Source organism: Orycteropus afer, unplaced genomic scaffold (assembly GCF_000298275.1).
Source record: "Orycteropus afer afer isolate SDZICR_OR568_19922 unplaced genomic scaffold, OryAfe1.0 scaffold00365, whole genome shotgun sequence".
In the NCBI taxonomy this organism is placed as follows: Eukaryota; Metazoa; Chordata; class Mammalia; order Tubulidentata; family Orycteropodidae; genus Orycteropus; species Orycteropus afer.
In genome coordinates, this window is record NW_006921952.1 from 1873008 (window position 1) to 1878732 (window position 5725).

Genomic DNA, 5725 nt, shown 5'->3' on the forward strand with positions numbered 1-5725 from the left:
TATGTTTTCAACTTATAGGTGAAAAAGTGTAGTATATTGGCTGCTGTTTCAGCTGTATACTGCATCTGTTTGGTAACATTCCAAATCCACAAGGAGTTGGCCAAGTTGGTGTCATAGTCGAATCTTCAGTGGCCATTCACCACTGTATTAGGTCAGCTTCTCTGGGTGCTGGAATGCATGGCAAGAACAGTGACTCCCTTGGACACAAGTCTATTGCATCATTTCTTTTCTGTAAAAGGAGTCTATTGGTCAAAAGCAATACTGTGCAGGATAAAATATGGTAAGTAAGGCATTTAGTAGGGAGCTCTGGTGGTGTAGTGGTTAAGGCATTTGGCTGCTAACCAGAAAGTTAGTGGTTCAAACCTACCAGTCACTCTATGTAAGAAAGATGAAGCAGTCTGCTTCCACAAAGATTTTCAGCCTTGGAAACTCAATGGGGGTTGCTATAAGTTGGAAAAAACTCAATGGCAGTGAGTTTGGTTTGATTTTGGTAGGGTGCTAAGTAAATCCATGGCACTGGCAAGCCGGGAAGACAGATAGACATACAAAATGTCTTCTTATGTGAGCCCATCACTGTTCTCTGTCTAAAGGTAGAGGTCAGATGTAATCACCTTGCTGCTCAATGACTGGCTACCCTCCTCCCCATGATGGTGCCATTTTGGAGGCCAATGTGGGTGTCTGTTTCTAGTAGGTTGGACACTCAGTAGTAGTGACAGCAAAATCAGACTTGGCGAGGAGGAAGCAATGTTTTGAAAATTGCACATAACTCTATCCCTGCCACCATGGCCTTGCTGTTTATGGGCCCACTGAACAACTCTGGGTGAAAACCCAACTATGGGAGATTAGCCATAGTTTATTTTCACAGGTAACAAGAGTCTAAATGTGAGTCATCTTGTCTATCTGATTAAAGAGAGCCTCCTATGCAAGGGGTGCTCTTTGATGTGCTTTCATATGGAACTAAATGTCATCACACCCTGTGCCCATTCAGTGAGGTCCATCCACAGATCACTTCTCTAGACCTCTTGGTCACTAATCTTCCAACCATGTTCCTTGCAAGTCCCTGACATCCAGCTAAAAAATTAGTCACTTCCTATAAACTACTACCATGAAGTCAATTCTGACTTATGGCAACCCTATAGGATAAAGTATAACTGCCCCTAACCAGGAGGCTGGCAGTTCAAACCCACCAGCCCCTCCTCGGAAAGAAGATTGAGCATTCTACTTCCGTAGTGATAACTCCTCGGAAACCCAAGGAGGGGTCGCTATGAGTTGGTCCGACTCAATGGCACATAACAACAACAGCCCCATAGGGTTTCCAAGGCTTTAAATCTTTATGGAATAGATTGCATCACCTTTCTCATGCAGAGCAGCTGACCCTTTGGTTAGCAACTAATGCTTTAACCACTATGCCACCAGAGCTCCTTAGTTACTTCCTATAAATTAGTGTAAATTCATCCCTGTGGACCAGACAAACCACTTGATGTTCTGCTCACTGGGAGGATTTCTCTTCCCCACTGTCCTTCAGGGTACCCCCGAGGAGACTCGACTTCTACAACAGCCCACTTCTAGATGATTCTAGCATATTGAGATGAACTGTCTGTAAACCAAGCCCAGATATTTCTTCTTTCTTAGTAAACAGGTCACAGAAATTTCTTCATGAGGCCACTGGTTTGGATTGGGGAAGAAAGAAATGGCAGGGGAGCCTGATTCAGTTGTTCATTCAGCCTTCTTGTTGTTTTCAGGACCTGGCAAGCCTGATCTTGTATGCACACTTCCCCTTAATGAAGTTCCGGTGCACATGGCCAACCTTAAGGCTTGATGGCTCAGAGTACACCCAGTTCATGATGGACATCTCAGGGTGTGTGGGTCATTTGGTACCTCATTTGGTGAGGCATTTATGCTCTACCAAGAACAAGCCAGGAGCTAGTTCTCAGTTCAGGACCAGAGGTGAATGGAGACAAGGAGACAGAGAAACAAGGCAGCCAAGATATTAGAGAGATTATTCACATAGACATTGAAGTCAGCAGCTGATGCCAGGAGTTGAGAAAGAGAAAGCTCTGAGCCAGAACTGTAATTATGAAGAAAGTGACCGAGAGTTTCATAGACAGCTTGTAAGGAGAACAAGAGGACATGGTAGCTGGATGGATGAGCAAGAGTTTTTGCAAGAAGGAGAAGGAGTATTAGAACATTTTCGTCTAATTAGAGGGTGAGGGAATCTTTAAACCAAGCCCCTCCCTTTCCCCTCCCCACTCAGCTGCTTCATTTTTGCTCCCTGAGGCCAGCACAGCCTCATCCCTCCACCCTCAGCCTCCACATCCAGACCCCAGGGCTAGGTTGCATTACTGCTCACACTTGGTAAAATGGTGACTCATAATGGTTTGGGCATGAGCTTGTTACCAGTGGTGTTTGTGTTTTCGCCCAGCAAATGTTTATCAAACAATATTCTTAATGGGAACACTCAAGGGGCTTCACTGTTCAAGGCTTGGTCTCTAGGATCAGATTCTCTGGTTTCAAATTCTGTCTCTACCATTTACCACTGTGTGACCTTGAGTAAATCATTTAACTTCTCTGTCCCTCCACATCTGTAAAATGGGACTAGTAAAGCATAGTGGCTAAAGCACTTGACTGCTAACCAGAAGGCTGGCGGTTCAAACCCACCAGCCACTCCTCGGAAGGAAGGTTGGGCAATCCTACTTCCATAGTGATACTGCCTCGGAAACCCAAGGAGGGGTCGCTATGAGTTGGGGCCGACTCGATGCCACATAACAACAACAACAACAATACTATCTACCTCATAATGTTCTTGTAAACGTGAACAAAACCATGTGTGTCAAGTACTTAGAACAACGGCTGCAACACCATGCTCAGTAAATGTTAGCTACTATTATCATCATTATTGTTATTAAGGGATAGGAACTTCTAAGACTTAAGGAGTAAGCGTATTATTGTAAAATTAGAGTTGAATGGAGAGTTGGAAATGTAGCTGAATAATTTTTTGGAATACAGTGTTAACTAGTGCTCCCTGCTGCCACCACTCCCCTCCCACACACACTTCTTGCTTCTTCAGCACTCCTCTTCAGCCCTTCAGGAAGCATCATGAGTGTTTCCGTATGGACTGTCCTCCAGGTAACTCAGCTTGTGAACAAGAATGTTCTAGAAGACCATCTCCTCCCTCCCCCACTACACTTCCATTTGCCAGAGTCAAGATGAGGGGTCCCTAATGCTGGGTGTCACTGGAAGGACACCCCCATACACACATCCCACCCACCCCTCAAAAGCACAGCCTTAGCAACATTATCTGCTTGAGACCATCTTTCATTATCTCCAGTGTGACCTTGTAATCTATCACCCAGAATGGGACAATTTTAAGAGTGAGGCGTGGAAATAATTTACAGTGTTAATTGATCTTACAGTAATGTTACGTGTTTGGTAATGTAGACCTGTTGTCTTCAAGTTGATTCCAATTCATGGCAACCTCGTGTGGCGCAGAGTAGGACTACACTCTATAGGACTGTCAAGGTTGTGACCTTTCAGAAGCAGATCCACGAGGACTTCCGAGGTACTCTGGGTGAGTTCAAACCACCAACCTTTCCATTACCAGTCAAGCATTTAACTTTGTGCCACCCAGATACTGCTTGGTAAAGCGGAGGGTCAATGAAAATGAGGGACCCCTCAGTAAGGTGGATTGACACAGTAACCACAAAGGTGCACTCAGACGTGCCAGTGATGGTGAAGCTGGGCGCAGGACCGGGCAGTGTTTTGTTCTGTTACACGTGAGGTCACCATGAGTTGACCCCAACTCTATGATGATGAGCAACAACAACAGGCCTACATTGAGAATGAGCCTGGCGAACCAGGATGTGCCACCTTACCTGGACCTTCTCTTCTGGTCGCCACCCAGAAGCCAGGTCTCAGGTGTTTGTTCCTAGCTTGGAAAACCTTGGAGTGACACAGAGTTGCTGGCTCTTATCTGTCCGCCTATGGTGTCTTCCTTAAATATTGCTCAGATGCATGCAAAGGAAACACACCCATGTTCGGCTTTCCCGGTGGGAATCCTGAAAGGTAGATTTTTCTCTTTATTTTGAAGGCTTCCGCCTCCCTCTGCACCCCAACACTCTTTCCTTCAAGGGGGCCAATTTTCAATGTGTCAACTCCAGGAAAAGATGCCATCCAAGGAGAAAACCAGGCGGGAAGAAAAAGATGAAAACACTGACAGTTCCCTTGTGTTTTCCAGCTGTGAGAGCTGCAGACTGGAATGGCATTTCCTCCCTCTCTGAGCTAATTCATCCTCTTAAAAAAAAAAAAGCCATGTCTTCTTCCTTCAATCAGTGTCAACAGCTAATTACAACCTTTCATCACCCAAAGTGTAATAACACAAATGTTATCGAGGAAGAAAGCAGTTGGACTGACAAGATTAGCAACTCATGCCTTCTTTCTTAATCTCATAACCACACAGTGTGCAGCAGTTTATAATAACATGCACCAGGTTTGCCAGTAAGTTGCTGAATAAAGGCTCTGTGTAAATCCCTCCATCATGACCTAAGTTTAGAACAGAAGCTCATGTCTTCCTGTAGGAGACGGGATGGATTCTGACTGGCTCCTTAGTGAGCTTTGCCCTCATCCACTAACCACAGTGGCAGGTTGTTAATTACATGGAGAGGCACACTTGGAAGAATCTACAACCATGGGTGGCATTTAGGAAACACAGAAAACCAAGGCAGTTAAGGGTGACAGAAGGGATTTCACCAATGCTGAGGCTGACATTTGGCTTTCATGTACTGGAAGACAATTTCTTAACGCAGGTTAAATATTTGTTGATATGATGGAGTCTTTACCTAATGCCTTGAGTGGAGCCCAGCTGTGTTGTCAGGGCTCAAGAACAACACTCCCCGACCACTCTTGAAGGTGTAAGTGTAAAGGGTATGGATTTCAGTCTGCAAACTAGAGTGTGAAAGGAATGTCACATATAATTGACATGAAGAAAGTTAACAAATCTGAGGCCCACCCGCATTGTGCTGGAGGTAAGCTGGGGAGACATGCAAGCCCATTCTTTGCCAGGGCCCTCTCACCTCCCTGGGATGTACAAAAATCCAGAAGACTGCATGCTGTTTAGAAAAGGAATGCGGGGTTCTGATATTCTGTCCATTTTTGGTTATTCGGGTCACTGAGCCTGGTGACCCTGCAGCTCCAGTGCCTGCCCGGGTTCTGAAACTTTGCCTTGGCTCCCCTTGGATATCCCACTCTCAGTATTTCCTGGGCCAAACCCTGGCTTACCACAGGTGAGGGAGCACGAAGGAGCAGGCCATCTTCTTGGAGGAGTCCTGGGCGGTGCAGATGGTTCACATGCTCAGCTACTAACGGAAAGGTTGAGGGTTCCAGTCCACCCAGAGGCAGCTCCAAAGAAAGGCCTGGAGATCAACTTCTGAAAAACCAGCCGTTGAAAACCCTGTGGACACAGCTCCACTCCGACACACACGGGGGCACTGAGAGTTGAAATGGGCTCACTTGGGATGCTATGTGGTGAGTTTGCTTCCCAGACTTCAGAGGTAGATGCTCATGTGACTGGATCATGACTTTCTGCAGGCCGGCCAATTTGGAAGTGAGGATTGTGCCAGCTGCCACTTTCATTCCAGTACCCAGAAAGCCTTTGGAGGATGTGGCTGGCCGTGGCATCCTACCATCTGTTTTGCAAGCAGGACTATGTGGTGATAAATTAGGTGTTAGA